The 17478-nt window shown below is 39.4% G+C and overlaps 1 protein-coding gene across 1 annotated transcript in view; it reads left to right on the top strand.

The window, feature by feature from the left end:
- Positions 1 to 9263, top strand: part of LOC144332162 (uncharacterized) — a 402040-nt gene extending 392777 nt beyond the window's left edge. Inside the window, exon 7 of the transcript XR_013399943.1 lies at positions 7515 to 9263. The gene's annotated coding sequence lies outside the window, so the exon portion shown is untranslated. The remainder of the gene's footprint in view (positions 1 to 7514) is intronic.
- The last annotated feature ends 8215 nt before the right edge of the window (positions 9264 to 17478 follow it).

Below are 17478 nucleotides of genomic sequence, written 5' to 3' on the forward strand. Positions count from 1 at the left end.
TATTTGAACTACATTGTAAGATTTCATCAAGAGTTGCCAAACTATAGTATGGAATATACTAAAATGTTCACTTCAAGTTATTAAAAAATTAGTCCTTTATTACTTACATAAAGTTGGAGTCCATTTTAGCAACCATCACCATCATCACCACTGTACCTATCATCATTCTGGTGATCCCCATGGATCAGCAGCAGCAGCGTCACTGTCATCATCATCATCATCATCATCACCATCATCACAACAGACAACATTGCTAGACCAGTGGTTCTTAAAGTGTGGTCCTACATCAAAAGCATTAGCATTACTTGGAAACTTGTTAGAAATGCAAAATCTTAGAGCACATTCTAGACTTAATAAATCAGAAATTCTGGAGTCAGGCCCAGAAATTTGTGCTTTAACAAGCCCTCCAGGTGATTGTGAGTTGGAGAACCATTGTGCTAGGCTGTGCCAAGGGCTTTTAACACCTTATCTCACTTATTCCGCAGAATAACCCACAGTGATAAGCACCATTATTGTCTTCATTTTAAGAAAATTGAGACATAGTGAAGTTGAGTAACTTGCCCAAGGTCACACAGCTTGTGGCATGAGGCTTAGCTAGAACCTGTAATGCATTTACTTTGTTGCACATAATATATTTTCTTCTTTTTAATTTAACTTTTATTTTATTTTTGAGACACAGTTTCACTCTGTTGCCCAGGCTAGAGTACAGTGGCATCATCTCGGCACACTACAACTTCCGCATCCTTGGTTCAAGCAATTCTAGTGCCTCAGTCACCCGAGTAGCTGTGATTACAGGTGTGCGCCATGACACCTGGCTAATTTTTGTATTATTAGTAGAGACAGGGTTTTGCCATGTTGTCCAGGCTGGTCTCCAACTCCTGACCTTAAGTGATCCACCTGCCTTGGCCTCCCAAAGTGCTGGGATTACAGGCGTGAGCCGCGCACCCAGCCTAATTTAACTTTTAAGTTCAGGGATACATGTGCAGGTTTGAGAACACAATATATTTCCAGTGAAGTCAATATCTATGTCTCTGCTTATCCTAACCAATTCTATGAACTACAAAAAATAAAAGAGTAGTACATCCTTTAGCAACCAATCCCTACCAATATCATGGAATTGCAATTTATTTTTACTCAGCTTCATCTTATGCAGTCTATAACCACAGGCTTGAAGTGGTGACATGCCTTCAAATCATGCCTCATCTTCCATTGAAGTAAAGCCAAAGATGATTTCCTGGGCAGAATGTGGCCAATGAGGTCTGCAGCAGAGAGAACAGGAGTGGGCAGAGGGGGATAGGGCTGGGACCAGCTGCAAAATACTTCCTGAGTACAGAAAGAAGGGATGAAGGAGAAATGAAGCCAAAAGAGAAAATAAGTTAATAAGCAGAGACCACTATTCAATGAAACAAATACTGTGATATTCATTGTACTGACAAACTAAAACCTGGGGAGGTTACATGACACATGCGATACCAGTAACTGGGAAACAGATGATCTGGGATTTGACATTGGTGTTTTGACTCTTAATCCAGTGCTTACTCTACTATAGTGCAACTGGAGCAACTGAAGATGAAAACCAGCCATATGAGTTATGAAAAAACCCCTGTGGGAACATATACCCTTCTTGGAGTTCATAAAATTCCAGGGGTTTAATGAACCCACTGAAACTGAATGCAAGGTTTTGATGTTGTGGTATATGTGTTTATTTTATACTTATATACACGTGTATGTGTGTGTGTATATATATGTACACACAGGTATATACATGTATAAAGCTGTATTAGTGCTCTCCAGAGAAATAGAACCAAGAATATATATATGTATTTTTTATTTTTTTATTTTTATTTTTGTGAAACAGGGTCTCACTCTGTCACTCAGGCTGGAGTTCAGTGGCCTGATCTCGGCCTACTGCAGCCTTGACCTTCCAGACTCAAGTGACCCTCCTGTCTCAGCCTCCTGAGTAGTGCCCCACCATGCCTGGCTAATTTTTAATTTTTTTCATAGAGATGAGGTCTCACTGTGTTGCAGAATAATAGATCTCACTATGTTGCCCTGTGGGCTCAAGGAGTCCTCCTGCCTTGGCCTCCCAAAGTGTTGGAATTACAGGCATAAGCCACTGCACCCAGCCTGTAATGAGATTGACAATAAGGAATTAGCTTATGCAATTATGGAGGCTGAGAAATCTCATGGTCTGCCATCTGCAAGGTGAAAACCCAGGTTAGTTGATGTGTAGTTCTAGTCTGAGTCTGAAGGCCTGGGCAATCAGCAGAACTGATGGTGAAAGCTCCAGTCCAAGTCCGAAGGCCTTAGAACCAGGTGAGCTAATGGTATGAGTTCCAGTCTAAATGCTGCAGAAGACTGATGTCTTGGCTCATAAACAGTCGAGTGGAGAGAGTGAATTATCCCTTATTCCGTTTTTGTTCTATTTGGGCCTCTAATGGATTGGACAAGCCCATGCACATTGGAGAGGGCAACTTGCTTTATTCAGAATACTGATTCTTATCCAGAAATATCTTCACAGACACTCCCAGAAATAATGTTTAACCAAATTATCTGGGCACCCTGTGGCCCAGTCAAGTTAATGCATAAAATTAACCATCTTTCTCTATGTAGTGGAGGGAGAGAGAGAGAGAGAGAGAGAGAGAATGACTTTTTAACCATCTTTATGTAGTGGAGAGAGAGAGAGAGAGAGAATGACTTTTTAACCATCTTTATGTAGTGGAGAGAGAGAGAGAGAGAGAGAGAGAGAATGGCTTTTCTATTTTTATTCCCAGTGTGGGTTGTCCAGATTGCATTTTCCAAAGATGGCTGCTCTCTCTCTCTCTCTCCTCTCTCTCCCCCCACCTCTCTCTTTCTCCCTCTGTCCCCCTACCCCTCTCCCTCCCTCCCTCCCTCTTCCCCCTCACCCTGCCCCACTCCCTCTCTCTCCCTTACAATCTAATCAGCACTCTTCCTACTTCGAGGTGGGGTTTGTGTTCCTTTCTCTCTAATTTGGACAAGGGTTGATTAAAGCTCCAACCAGCAAATAATGGAGAAAAATGATATCCTGTGGCTTCCAAGGCTGGGTCATCAAAAGGATACAGCTCCTATTCTCTGCCTACACACTTGTCCTTGGAAACCAGTCACAGTGCTGCAGGGAAGCTTAAATGAGCCTATGTGGAGGGACCACAGGAGAGGGGCTGAGATCTCCCCAGTCAGCAGCGTGTATCAACTGCCCTCGTGTGAGTGAGCGTTTGGATGGTCCCAGCTCCCAGTCTTCAAGACCGAGACCCCAGAAATGGTGCAGCAGAATCAAGCCATCCTTGTTGCCCCATTTGGACTCTGACCTACAGAATCTGAGAGCACAATGAATGGTTGTTTTATGCCACTGAACTTTGGGGTGATTTATTACACAACCCTAATAACAGGATCACTGCTTCCAATCTTTTTCCCACCCTGTTGTCCAGACGTTCTTTCTAGAATGTTACTGTGGCCCTTTCATGCCTCAGATCAAGGCTCTTCTGTGGATCCCTATTGGCCACAAGGTAAAGGTTTGTGGAAGGAAGCTCTCTGCCTATTTTCTCAGTCTTGGAACTTTGACTATATCTGGCTGCAACCACAAAACACCATTTCAGACCTATGGAGCGGCTTTGGGTTCCCTGAAGCCATTAGTTTCCCAAACCTGTGTCTAAGCGATAATACACTTAGTCATGAAGGAGTTTTCACAGGTTTACAGTGAGAAAGGCTGAAAAAATAGAATTTAACTTTTATGGTAAGATTTTCTTCTAGGTAAATCTATTAAGTCATTAGAATGTTTTCCACCACAACCTTCTTTTTTACTTCCTAAAATTTACATTTTTTTCTAATATTTTTGGTACTAAAAATGTCCTTTCCTTAATGAAATAATGGGACTACCTTGTTTCCTGTCTCTGCTCCTGCTGTTTTCCTGTTAAAGTCCTTACTAGGCAAAATAAAAAGTTTGTCACTAAATGCTAGTCCCTCAATTAAAAAAAATCCTGTACTTGAAATAAAAGTCTGGGAACCACTGACCCACATAGTGTAGTCTAAACCACTTAGCGTAGCATTAAATTGTTGATGCTGTATTAGTTAAAATCTGTTCTAATTGTACGATAATTGGGTCCACCCACAATGTGATTCCACACTATGCCCCTCAAGTAAGTGATGAATGTCTGAGAAAATTGGGTGCTTGGAGGAGCATTATTTCTTTGGGAAATATGTCTGAAGGCACAAACCATTGATTTAGGTTAATTTTTAAAACACTGCTTCCTTTGAAGTTGGGCAATGTTAGCTCATAAATAATTAATACAAACCATATAGCCACTCAGACATACATGTGTGCATACCTGCATCACACGTGTAGTCACTCCCACACTCATATTAACTTCATACACCCACACTGATGTTAAAATGCCACACACCCAGACAAACATGGCAGCTGGAGAGATACAGAGTTCTGCAAGTGATCCAGCGAGGTGACTAAGCTAAGCTGTGCTTCCCAGTTCCCATCCATTCCCATGGGGATCCATCAATCTCCGCGTATCTGCTTTCAAGAGCTCTTTTCCCCAAAGTCCTTGAAATAAATGTGTAGCCTGATATTTGAGAAATGGCCAGTCTGGGCTCTGCTTACATAACTCACCCATGCCCTTGACATTCCCCCTTGGATTTGTCCATGCACAGCTGGTCCATCCCCTGGACCAGGAAAAGGCTACAGCTCAGAGGCCCTCTGGTGGAGAAAGTATTTGCATTTTTTTTTCCTGGACTTGCAGCTACCTGGTCTTTCTTCAGTTAATCAGTTTCCTGCCACCTAGCTGGGATAATAGTTCATCTTGGGTTTGTTGACCTCTGTCTCTTCCATTTGGCTGGTGTTTGGTGATTCAAAGGGTGATAAATAAACAGGATTCATAATCACAGCATGCATGATTAGGAACACCTTCTGACCATTTCAATCCAATTTGCATTTAGGTCTGGTTAACCTGAGGGGCAGTCATGTTAATCTTTACACAATACGGATTGATTACTGACTTCTCAAATTTTTCCTCCTTCAGATGACAAGCCCCAGCAGCCTGAAATTTGTCAATTTAAGATATCTCCCAAGGAGCACAACGAACTGACTGTAGGAAAAAAAAATTAACTTGGAATAAATACATTACTTCTGTGCAGAGCAAGAACATAAAATTATACCCCAAGGACAGGCACCACCTATAACCTACTGCACTCCTGCGATATCTTGATGCCTCATTAGATTTATTAATGAGGCTGGAGAGGTCTTGGCAGTGATGCTGGCACATCACTCTACCCAGCCCTGTTGTTTAATAGAATTGGTGGACATTGACCAGCACAGATGATAAATTTGAGAGAGGCTGTATCAGCATAAGGTTTGGGACTGGGGAAGCAGGTGGAAATGTTTTCCCTTGACCTCATAATCCTTTACGTGTCTTCCTTGTGATGACATTGTATTATTTAAAGTGCACAGGATCTATAGTACCCCCTTGGAAATGTTGAGGAATCTGGGGATGTCTCTGTGACCTCCATGGAAAATCTTAGGAATTCCATCCAGATGTGCAGGTTTCTCTGCTCTGGCCTATGCTTAACCATAGAACTGCAAAGACAGGAAAGTCTTAGAGGTGTTTATGATATCATAAGTTACTTGCATTTTTCAAGAGCCTAACTTGGACTTTACGTGCCTCTAACCCTAACTGGCATCTTTTATGGTGTTTAGCAGATGCCTATGGAATGTTTATTAAATAGATGGACCTTGGACTGTTCAGGGGCCTGATGGTATTGTTCTTGGTACTGGTTGAGCAAAAGTGGTAGAGGATTTTTATTCCAAGAAGGGGAACCTGGGTGGTCTCTGTGTGTGTGGTTTTTTTTTTCCTATTTGCTTTTCCCTATCACATTGCACTCATTATCTTCACTGAGGCTGCTAGGACAGATTCTTGACTATTCCCCCTCTCCATTGGAGGTCACATCTCATCTTGCTTCCTTGATTTCCACAAGAGGAAGTTAACATTATCCTGAGTGTGACTGTCCTGTGGCATTTGGAGCCATTCTTAAAGTGCAACACTGGATTATTTCATCACAAGCATTTGCCAGTGAGTATAAATAATCTAGGGATCATGACCCCTCAGTCTCTTTTACAATGCCTCTGGAGGATTGCTTGCTTCAAGGACTTGTAATCTACTTCTTCTTCCAAGTATTCTAAATTAAAAAAAAAAAAGACAGGGAAATAGAGAGCTGAGTACTTGGACATTGTGCTGGTTCCCTTTAGATCTGCTTCCATGGAATGGTCCTTTGATAGAATATATTGAGGTTCTGATAAGAAACAGATCTGTTAAGTTATAGTTAAGTCCATTTTAATGATACTATTAAATGGTGTTTATTATAGCATACCTTGTATTCTTTATAAAGACTTCTGGGAGAAATTTTTATCGGTTTCAGTGCCATAAAAGTTTGGCTAATTAGCAAAGAGTAGAACCTTTACCTTTATGAGCTTCATAAACTTTCATAAGTGTTTGTGTGTGTGTGTGTGTGTGTGTGTGTGTGTGTGTGTGGGCATGTGCGTGTGCTTATTTCCAAAAATTTCCCAAGAAAAGAAATCAAAGAGATTTTCCCTGGAAGAGGAACTGTTATTCCTCCTTGAAGACCTGTCTTAGCTATATGGCCTTGAGACTTTCTCAGTGGCTGCTAGGGAGGTAGAAACTTCTGCTTCTGGGCCCCCAGACCACTCTGTTCTTTAAAGTCATCAGTTGCAATGTGCTTGGATTTGTGTGTCCATGGCTGTCAACCCCACTCACCTGGGAGCTTGTAAAAGACAAGACAAGGCCTTCTGGGTAGCCCCTAGAACCTCAAACACAGGAAGGTGCATTTTCACTTAGACATTTTTACCTCAGCCTCTTGATCTTCACTGACTTATGGACTCTCAAGTATGCTTTGTCTATGTGTAATTTTATTGGAAGAGAGACTGGCATTTTTGTATAAATTAATGTCTTAGTGAAGACCTTGTAGTTCTATTTATTCTTTCTAGTGAAGTGTGTATGTGTGTTGTGTGTGTGCGTGCGTGTGCGTGCATGCTTGAGAGAGGGAGAGAATTTGATTTATTAATCAAGACATGCCTCAGTTACTGAATGGGAAGAGGACCAACGGTCTTTAGACTTATAAGTTAGATTTGATCCACACATTTACAATGCTTCTACTTCAAGAACAAGGTGCTCTTATATTCTTTTCTTAATGAATCTGTGACCAGGTCATTCTCATTTTTGGATTTTAGAACAGGTCTATTAGAGATAAAAACCGTGCCTCTGAGGTTTGCTTTCTAAAACACAGCTGTTTCAGATTTTTTTTTTTTTTTTTCTGATTTGGTTTTAATTCCGTCCTTTCTTTAACCACTTCCTTTTTCCTTTCTGGGAGTAATACAAAGTTCAGACATGTTCTGAGGTTGAGTTTTAGTGACTTTAGCAGAAAGTCAGAAGAAAGCTGACAGTTTCCTTTTCTTCACTGATGTGCATGGTTTCCAGGTCTTCCTCTGGACCTATGATGCACTGCCATGGAGTAGAACTTTAACGCCTCAGGACTGTGGAAGCTCATTCAGCTTTCAATGGTATCACCAAGAGGCAATGAAAAGCAATCAGAATCACAGACCAACCTCATGCCAAGAGAATCTTCATTCAGTCATGGTCTGCTTTGTACTGCTTGAGCATTTGTGGGTTGAAAAATTAAGGAAAAGAATAGTGGGGAGCCCCAAGACGAAAATACTGGTTTTCTTGCCAATGTTTCAAAAGGAGCTCAAGACTTAAATTTGAGTTGAAAATTTTTTATAGTAAATGTGACTTTTGAGCTTCTAAAAAGCAAACAAGTCATCCTGGTTATGCCTGTTGTTGAAAGTCTGCATAATTGTGTTATGTTATGGACATGTTTGTGTCTCTTCAAAATTCATATGTTGAAGCCCTAACTCAATGTGACTATAGTTAGAGATAGGAACTTAATGAAATAATGAAAGTTAAAGAGGTCATAAGAATGGGGCCCTGATTCAATAGGATTAATATCCTTTTAAGAAGATATAAAAGAGAAAGCTCTCCAACCTCTCATCTGCCTTCCAGCTCCCATGCAGAGCATGCACAACAGAAGAGATCATGGGATCACAGAGAGAGGGTGGCTGTATACTTGTCAAGAAAAGAGGTCTCAGAATGCAACCCACATTGCTGCCATGTTGATACTGGACTTCTAGCATCTAGCAATGTGAGAAATACATTTCTGTTGCTTAAGTCATCCAGCCTGTAGTATTTACAGTAGCCCATCCTGACTAATACATTAATCTTAGTTAGATAATCTGCTGTTTATAGGGCAATAAAATGTGTCCAGGCTTGGTAATCAGAGAGACCAGGGTTAAAGTCTTGTCTCTGCCATTTGTTTGCTGTGAATTTTAGGTTCATTTCCTTGCTTCTGAGATTGTATTCCATCATATGTAAAATGGAGATTTTAATAAGATCTTCAATGTAAAGATTAAATGAGATAATAGATTAAAAATGCAAATATAAATGAGGGACTAGCATAGTGGATAATCTGACCAATACCATGTATCGAATATCTGCCTGAGCATAGTAGTGCCATCAGGTTTATTTTGATGTGACCACCTCCCAGACCCTCACCCCACCCCGGAATTGGAGGCAGGATAATTAAAATGGGAAATATCTTTCTGATTACACTTTTCCTCACAAATTGTAATCAAAAGGATTTTCAAAAATTTCCCCTAAATTGTTATGGTACTACCTTAGAGCAACATGCTTTATGGTCTAGCTGGGTTATTATGAAAAATATATTTAATTTTTAGGGTCCCTGGAGAAAGGAGATGGTACTCTCAAACAGAATAAGAGAAGTTTGAAGGGACTTAACGCAGGGACTAGTTCCAAAAGTGTGGTGTGGATTTAAGGAAATAACAAGAGACAGTGCAGTATCCTGAAGTATCCAGTGGGGAGTTGTTACCACCCCTGGGTCTAAACGGTCAAGGAGAGGGACCAGCACTAGAAGTAGATAGGATAACTGTATGAATAGGGAGGTTTGAGTGGGGCTATGACTAGTAGTAGAAAAACACAACCAACTTAGGGGTGCCCTGGCCATGAGAGAGCTAAGGAAACAAATATTCAACTTCACTCTTCTATCTTATGATCTCTTCCTGTCCTCTTATTAGCTGAACCCAACCAGAAACCATGGACACTCTAGTTCATACACTGGTTGATGGACGCCATATGTGTTAGTCCCCTGGGGGATACCCAGCAAACTGGAGACAGTGGGCAGTCTCTACTGAAACTGGGAGGTTAATGGAAGCTATCCAGGACAGGAATCTTCTCAATACTTCTCAACTTCTCAATATATATATATAGAGAGAGCTCTATGTTTGATTCCTCCATATTTGTTTCTTGATATGTTAAAGGAATATAGAACTATAGTCAATGATAATTGTACATTTAAAAACAGAGTATGATTGGATTGTAACACAAAAGATACCTGAGGGGATGAATACCCCATTCTTAATGATGTGATTATTACATATTGCATGCCTATATCATAACATTTCATGTACCCCATAAATATATATACCTGATATGAACCCACAAAAATTAAAAATTACAAAAAATACCAAATAAAAGAACATAGAACATTATCTTGTTTTTCCTCAAACAATTTTCAAGTCTAATCTTTACCCTGGAGCTATACGTTTCTACTTTGGAGCAGAAGGCTGCAAGAACATGTGATTTATATGCACTAGGAAGCTCAAAAATTCATCTGACTTGGTTCATTGTGATACTCACTTTATCACAGTGGTCTAGGCCTGAATCTGTAATATCTCCAACATATGCCTGTATTTTGATAACAATTACATTAAACTAACAGATCAATTTGGGGACAATTGACGTTTTTACTATGTAGTGTTTTCTAATCCATGGACATAAGTATGTTTTCCTGCTTATTTAGGTCTTACTTGATTTCCTTAATCAGTATTTTGTAACTTCAGCACTTCTTGCTAAGTTTATACTTGAATATTTAATTGATTTGGAGTTTTTAATTTCAATTTACACATATTCATTGTCAACTTTATTGAGAAATAAGACTGATTTTTGTGTGTTGATCCCTTATCTTGTGATCTTGCTGAACTCATTTATTAATTGTAGATGTTTTTTGTAAATTCCTTGGGATTTTCTAGATTAAAAAAATATGTCATCTGTAAATAGAGACATTTGTATTTCTTCTTTCTCCAATCTGTATTCCTTTATTTCTTTCTCTTGCTTTATTGCAATGGCTAGAACTTCCAGTACTGTGTTGAGTAAGAATGATGAGAGTGGACGTCCTTGCCTTGTTCCTGATGTGAGGGAAAAAAACATTTAATATTTTACTGTTGAGTATGATGTGATCTGTAGAATTTTTTGTGGATTCTTTTTATCAAGTAGAGGTCATTCTGTTCAATTTCCAACTTGCTGAGAGATTTTCTTTTACATGGGTATTAAGTGTTATCAAATGCCTTTTCTATGTCAGTTGATTTGACCATCTACCTTTTCTCATTTAAACTGTTGCTGATATTGTAAATTATATTGATTGCTTTTGGAATGCTGAACCAATACTGTATATTTGAATACGTCTCACTTGATTATAGTGTGTAACTATTTTTATAGATTGTTGGATTTGGTTTACTAATATTTTGTTGACGATGTTGGCATCTTCATGAGCTATATTAGTTTTCCCTTTGTATGGACCTTGTCTGATTTTGATGTCAAGATAATGTTGGCCTCAAAATGTACTGGAGACTGTTCCTCCGCTTTCATTATCTGGAAGAGATTATGTAAAACTGGTGTCAATTCTTTAAATTTTTGATAAATTTCCCTAGTGACACCATCAGGGCCTGGGGATTTTTAAAGAACATTTTAATTACAATGTCAATTACTTTAATGGTTATCTACTCTTGCAGATTATGTATCTATTCTTGGTTAAGTTTTGGCAGTTGGAGAAATTGGTCTGTTTCTTCTTAGTTGTTAAAGTTATGAACAGAAAGTTGTTCTTAGTATTCCCTTATTAAGTTTTGAGAGCTTTCTTTAACCATCCTTTAAGGGTGAGACTGTTGGTAACAGATTCCTTCAATGTTTTTTTCATCTAAGAATGTCTTTTTTCCCCCTCTTATTCCTGACGGTAGTTTCACTGGATATCAGATTCACAGTTGATAGTTCTTTTCTTCAACATTAAAAAGTTCTTTTCTTCCACATTGTGACACTTTCCTCTGACCTCCATGGTTTCTGTTCTCTTATACGTAATACATAATTTCTTTCTGATTGCTTTTAAGATTTGTTCTTTGAACTTATTTTTCAGAATTTTAACCATCAGGTGTCTTGCCTTGAATTTCTTTGGGCTTATCCTAATGGAGGTTAGCTCAACTTCTTGAATGTTTATGGCTTTCACCCAGTTTGAGAAGTTTTTAGCTCTTATTTCTCTAAATACTTTCTCAGCTCCATATTCCCTCTCCATTCCTTGTACAACCCTGATGATATAAATGTTAGATCTTTTGTTATTGCCCCACAGGTTTTTGAGTATCTGTTCATTTTTTCTCTATTTTCTCCTTTTTGTTCAAATTGAGTAAGTTCTATTTACGTCTTCAAGTTTGTTGATTCTATGTCTGTCATATCCACTTAATATTTATGACTCTTGATATTCAGAGTGAGGTGTGGCGCACTTTGGTAGTACAGGAGCTGAAGAATTGAAGTGGCCAAATTCACTGTCTTTTTTTGGAATTTTTTTTTTTTTATTATTATACTTTAAGTTCTAGGGTACATGTGCATAACGTGCAGGTTTGTTACATATGTATACTTGTGCCGTGTTGCTGTGCTGCACCCATCAACTCGTCAGCACCCATCAACTCGTCATTTACATCAGGTATAACTCCCAGTGCAATCCCTCCCCCTTCCCCCCTCCCCATGATAGGCCCCGGTGTGTGATGTTCCCCTTCCCGAGTCCAAGTGATCTCATTGTTCAGTTCCCACCTATGAGTGAGAACATGCGGTGTTTGGTTTTCTGTTCTTGTGATAGTTTGCTAAGAATGATGGTTTCCAGCTGCATCCATGTCCCTACAAAGGACACAAACTCATCCTTTTTGATGGCTGCATAGTATTCCATGGTGTATATGTGCCACATTTTCTTAATCCAGTCTGTCACTGATGGACATTTGGGTTGATTCCAAGTCTTTGCTATTGTGAATAGTGCCTCAGTAAACATACGTGTGCACGTGTTTTTATAGCAGCATGATTTATAATCCTTTGGGTATATACCCAGTAATGGGATGGCTGGGTCATATGGTACATCTAGTTCTAGATCCTTGAGGAATCGCCATATCGTTTTCCATAATGGTTGAACTAGTTTACAATCCCACCAACAGTGTAAAAGTGTTCCTATTTCTCCACATCCTCTCCAGCACCTAAACTAAAGAGCTTCTGCACAGCAAAAGAAACTACCATCAGAGTGAACAGGCAACCTACAGAATGGGAGAAAATTTTTGCAATCTACTCATCTGACAAAGGGCTAATATCCAGAACCTACAAAGAACTCAAACAAATTTACAAGAAAAAAACAAACAACCCCATCAAAAAGTGGGCAAAGGATATGAACAGACATTTCTCAAAAGAAGACATTCATACAGCCAACAGACACATGAAAAAATGCTCATCATCACTGGCCATCAGAGAAATGCAAATCAAAAGCACAATGAGATACCATCTCACACCAGTTAGAATTCACTGTCTTTCTTTTTTTTTTTTTTTTTTTTTTTTGAGACGGAGTCTCGCTCTGTCCCCCCAGGCTGGAGTGCAGTGGCCGGATCTCAGCTCACTGCAAGCTCTACCTCCCGGGTTCACGCCATTCTCCTCCCTCAGCCTCCCGAGTAGCTGGGACTACAGGCGCCCGCCACCGCTCCCGGCTAATTTTTTTTTGTATTTTTTAGTAGAGACGGGGTTTCACGTGTTAGCCAGGATGGTCTCGATCTCCTGACCTCGTGATCCACCCACCTCGGCCTCCCAAAGTGCTGGGATTACAGGCTTGAGCCACTGCGCCCGGCCAGAATTCACTGTCTTTCAACTCCAGAGATAAGATATCAATGGAGGAAGAGATTCTCCTACCTCCCTGGATACACAACACCTTTAGGATGTCAACAGACATTTTAAAAGCTGTTGGTGTCAGAAAGATTTATCCAGGAAGTGATAAAGGTGGCTTGTGACATCTGGAAGCTGAATATTGTTAATGAAGGATAAAGTTCTATACAGAAGCATACTTCCAAACACATTACTCATCTATTTCTCTTCTCTTTGCTTGACAATTTGGAGCTTCAGTCATGTTTTTAGGGTGAATACTATTTACACATTATTTCCCATTGCTGCCATGGTTCTATTTTCAGGGCAAAGAAATTCCATAATACAGAAGAAGAACCAGCAGTCACTGGGAAAACCAGAATATTCCTCGGATCAATAAATGAGCTAATATTTGAATGAGTGAGTTATATGGTTTGGCACTGTGTCCCCAGGCAAATCTCATCTTGAATTGTAATCCCCACATGTCAGAGGAGGGGCCTGGTGGGAGGTGACTGGATAATGGGAGGGGATTTCCCCCTTGCTGTTCTCCTAATAGTGAGTGAGTTCTTATGAGAGCTAACAGTTTAAATGACGAGTTGATGGGTGCTGACGAGTTGATGGATGCAGCACAGCAACATGGCACAAGTATACATATGTAACAAACCTGCACGTTATACACATGTACCCTAGAACTTAAAGTATAATAATAATAAATAAATAAATAAAAGTGTGGCACTTCCCCCTTCGTGCTCTCTCACCTACCGCCACGTAAGACGTGCCTTGCTTTTCCTTCACCTTGCACCATAATTGTAAGTTTCCTGAGGCCTCTCCAGCCATGCAGAATGGTGAGTCAATTAAAACTCTTTTCTTTATAAATTACCCAGTCTCAGGTATGTCTTTATAGTAGTATGAGAATGGACTAGTATAGTGGGCTAGGAGTGGCATAGAACACATGAATGTTTTGGGCATGTTTCTGAAGATATTTGACAGAGGGAATGGAAGGTGGATTTGATCAATCACTTGGGGCTTGGCAGATCATATATGTATTTATTTTAAATATACCGTACGTGAAGCTTCTCTGACCAGAAAGACAAGTGCCATCATTGCAGGATATTATGTGAGAACATGAGCTCTTATGTTGAAATGGAAAATACAACATTTGAGCTTGCTTACTTTCAACAATTGAGAAAAGAATATAGACTAATGTTGATATTTCAAACATTACAGAAGTGTGTAAAATTAAAAAAAAAATTAACTTATCTTTTACTCACAGTTCCCATGTTGCTAATCTACTGTTATATAACCCTCTGTGGATCTTTTTTCAGCCTATTAATTTTATGTGATCCCAGTATGGATTAGCATTTCAGTTCATGATGGTTCAAGACTTATCTGCTCTACAATTCCCAAAGCTACCTTCACTACAGATCCAGATAGAAAGAAATACATTATTATGCTTTATAGGTGTATTGGTCTGTTCTCATGCAGCTGATAAAGGCATACCTGAGACTGGATAATTTATACAGAAAAAGAGGTTTAATGGACTCACAGGTCCACGTGGCTGGCGAGGGCTCACAATCATGGCAGAAGGCAAAAGTCACATCTTACATGGCAGCAGACAAGAGAGAATAGAATGCGACAACCAAGCAAAGGGGTTTCCCCCTATAAAACCATCAGATCTCCTGAGACTTATTTACCACCCAGAGAACAGCATGGGGGAAATCACCCCACTATGATTCAATTATCTTCCACTTGGTCCCTCCCACAACATGTGGGAATTATGGGAGCTAAAATTCAGTATGAGATTTGGGTGGGGACACAGAGGCAAACCATATCAGTACACAAGTATATAGTGGGGAGAAAACAGAACTATAAACATAGACACAAAGAAATGCATAGCTATATGTCACAAACAAGTAATACTTGAAAATGGAAACAGAACACTCACAAAGATATTGTGATATCAGATTATTATCTGAATATTCTCATCTTTAGGTCAGAGCTCTTTATCTCAGAAATCCTACTGTTGAGAATTTATCCTAAGAAAACAATCTTTTTTTTGAGACAGAGTCTTGCTTTGTCGCCCAGGCTGGAGTGCAGTGGCATGGTCTCGGCTCACTGCAAGCTCCACCTCCTGGGTTCACACTATTCTCCTGCCTCAGCCTCCCGAGTAGCTGGAACTACAGGTGCCCACCACCATGCCGGCTAATTTTTTTTGTATTTTTTTAGTAGAGACGGGGTTTCACCATGTTAGCCAGATGGTCTCGATCTCCTGACCTCATGATCCACGTGCTTCGGCCTCCCAAAGTGCTGGGATTACGGGTGTGAGCCACTGCACCCGGCCAGAAAACAGTCTTAAAGTAGAAAACACAACTTCATGCCCCAAGAAATTTATTGCAGATTATTAATAATAGCAGAAGGTAAGCTGTATCTTAAATGTACAGAAGTTGAATGCTTATGTCAAGTGTGGTGTATTCATTTAATGATGTATTAGCAAACAATCTTAAGAGCATGCCTTACTCCATTTGTGCTTCTATAACAGGATACTACAGACTGAGTAATTTATAAAGAACAGAAATTTATTTTACCACAGTTCTGGAGGCTGGAAAGTTCATGATCAAGGCACTAGCAGATTTCATTGTCTGGTGAGGGCTGCTCTCTGCTTCCAAGATGGCACCTTATTGCTGCATCCTTCAGAGGGGAGAAACATTATGTCCTCACATGGCAAAATGCAGAAGGGCAAGCAGGATAAACTCCTTCAATCAAGCCCTTTCGTAAGGGGCATCTAATCCCATTCACTAGGGAGGAGCCCTCGTGGCCAGTTACCTCCTACAGGCCCCACCTGTTAACAGAATCACATTAGGTACACCTGAATTTTGGAAGAGACACATTCAAACCACAGCAGAGCACAGAATCAGACCTGGGCTAAAATTCTGACTCCTGTATGTACCTGGGTAAGTTATAAATTTGTTAAGCATATTTCCTTTTGTAATTATCCCTACTTCACAAAGTTATTGTAAATAACTAATAAAATATACATATAAAGCAGATAGTTCAATGTCTAGAAGAGAGGACACATTTGGAATAGGCATTTGCAAACTAAAGCTTTTGTCCTGCTACTTCTCTTATAAATAAAGCTTTATTGAAACACAGCTGTACCCATTTGATACCAATTGTCTATGGTTGCTTTTATGCTACAATAACAGAGTTGGGTAGTTGTTACAGAGACAGCATGACCTGCAAAACCTAAAACATCTATCAAATAGCTCCTTAAGAAAAAGTTTGCCAACTTCTGATTTAGTTCATAGTAATGATTTCACAACTATAAAAGGTGTTTTGTAAACAATAGCAAAATAAAAAATAAAAACTAGGTTATATGCTTAATGGAAAAAATAACCTAAATCTATACTCATATTTGATAGTTAAAACGATGTTGACTTTATAACTGCTTATACAGAACTTAAAAGGAAGAGAAATAAAACTGATTCATTAGATTTAAGGAATTTTAAGAGATATTCCTTTTCCAAATTTATTGTTTTTAAAAAAGTAGTAGTGCAATAACAATTATTGAAAAATCATGTCACTGCTTAAAGAGTTCAGGAATTCAAGTCCTCTCTGGGTGTGGTCATGCGTGTCTCTAGGGAAATATCTTATAGGCAATTTGAATTAGAAATTCTCTGACCTGTGTGGTTGTTCTCAAAGTTCAGGTGTGTACTGATCAGAGGGTAAAATGAAGTTCCTTCTTTACTCCCTTTCCAGCTCCTTCAGCCAGAGCCAAAGTATTTCTGGCTATAGGACTTAGGCTTATGAGAAATGCAAAATAAGTATCTAATAGTAGGCTTTTTAATAGAGCTGTTCTTAGCTGTCAAAAGCAAATTTATATTAGCGCATTGATTAGTTGCTGAAGACTTATAAAGCCTCTGTTTCTGATGGGATTGGGATTGACTATAGTTAATGTTTTTTTTCCTGTTGTGTTGCATATTCCTTGTTTCCTGCTCTGTGTGTGTGTTCGCACGCACACGTGCATATATACATATATGTATATATGTAATAGTTCACATTTATCTGTAATACACATTGTATATATGGTATATATACATTTTTAAAGGAATTTTTAAGGCATTTTTATGGTTAGGCTAATTCTCTTTCCTCTGGAATTTTTTTCATAGCTTGTTTTATATAAAAGTAAAGCATCTAATTGACTTAATGGGAAGTTTATCTCTTCTTTTTTTTTTTTTTCCTTTTTTTGAGACAGAGTCTCACCCTTTGTCCCAGGGTGGAGTGCAGTGAGTGGTGCGATCTTGGATCTTCACTCACTGCAACCTCCACCTCCCAGGTTCAAGTGATTCTCCCACCTCAGCCTCCCAAGTAGCTGGGACTACAG

The sequence above is a fragment of the Macaca mulatta genome, chromosome 10 (genome assembly GCF_049350105.2).
Source record: "Macaca mulatta isolate MMU2019108-1 chromosome 10, T2T-MMU8v2.0, whole genome shotgun sequence".
NCBI lineage: Eukaryota > Metazoa > Chordata > Mammalia > Primates > Cercopithecidae > Macaca > Macaca mulatta.